The following is a 1,229-nucleotide window of genomic DNA, read 5'->3' on the forward strand; positions in this document are numbered from 1 at the left end:
AGAGAGAGAGAGAGAGAGAGAGAGAGAGAGAGAGAGAGAGAGAGAGAAGGTCTCCCTGAATTGTCCAGGCTCAAACTGGAGAGATGACTCAGTGTTTAAGAACACTTTAGTGCTCAAGCAGTGGATTGGCACATCAGATGCCTCACAAACTCTTGTAACTCCAGTTCTAAAGGATCCAACACTCTCTTCTAGCCTCTGATACTCATATACACACAAACACACATATAAAATAAGTCTTAAAATAAAAAGAATACAGAAAAAAATATTTTAAAGGAACACAGAGTCAGGCATTGTAGATCCCAGCACTTGGGAGGCAGAAACAGATAGAGGATCTCTGTAAATTCAAGGTCAACCTGGTCTACATAGTGAGTTCCAGGACACCAAGGGCTATATAGAGAGACCCTGTCTCAAAACAACAAAAACAAGAAAAATGGAATATAGGTACTGGAGAGATTGCTCAGTGGTTAGCTCACTGGCTGCTCTTCTAGAAGACCTGGGTTCAATTCCCAGCAACCACATGGCTGCTCACCACTGTCGGTTAATCCCAATTCTCTTCTGGCCTCTGCAGGCACATCAGCTGGCAGCACAGCCTTAAGTGCAGGCAAAAACAAAAGAACAGGTCAACCAACCAACCGAACTTAGTCTTAAGTCAGCTGGACACAGCTGGAGTCCTCGGAGGAGAAGGCCTCCATTCACAACATGCCTCCCTAATATCTGGGCTGTCAGCAAACCTGTCAGGCATTTTCTTAATCAGTCATTGATAGGGGAGCAAACCAGGAGGAGCCAGCCAGTGAGCATCCTCCTTCCCACAGCCTCTGCATCAGCTCCTGCCTCCAGGTTTCTGCCCTGCTTGAGTTCCTGTCCTGACTCCCTCCAGTGATGAACAGCAAAGTAGAAGTCACACACACCCTTTCCTCCCCAGTTTGCTAAGCAATAGTAACCGTAACTAAGACACGCAACGCAGCTTTGCCTTGAGCTGGCCTTGAACACGTGACCTCCCTGACTCATCCTCCCTTGTATCTGGGATTATAAGACTATACATCAGGCCTGGCACACTTAGTTCTGTCATCAAATAACCAGTCTTCAAAGTTTACTGATTGTAAAAAAACAATCAGTTTTCAAAAGAGTCTCAGCCGGGCGTGGTGGTGCACGCCTTTAATCCCAGCACTCGGGAGGCAGAGGCAGGCGGATTTCTGAGTTCGAGGCCAGCCTGGTCTACAAAGTGAGTT

The 1,229-nt window shown here is 46.9% G+C and overlaps 1 protein-coding gene across 1 annotated transcript in view; it reads right to left on the reverse strand.

Moving 5' to 3' along the window:
- Positions 1 to 1,229, reverse strand: part of Pkd1l2 (polycystin 1 like 2) — an 83,913-nt gene that overhangs the window by 25,478 nt on the left and 57,206 nt on the right. The gene's annotated exons all lie outside the window — the stretch shown is intronic.

This window comes from Mus pahari, chromosome 20 (assembly GCF_900095145.1).
Source record: "Mus pahari chromosome 20, PAHARI_EIJ_v1.1, whole genome shotgun sequence".
NCBI classification, from domain to species: domain Eukaryota; kingdom Metazoa; phylum Chordata; class Mammalia; order Rodentia; family Muridae; genus Mus; species Mus pahari.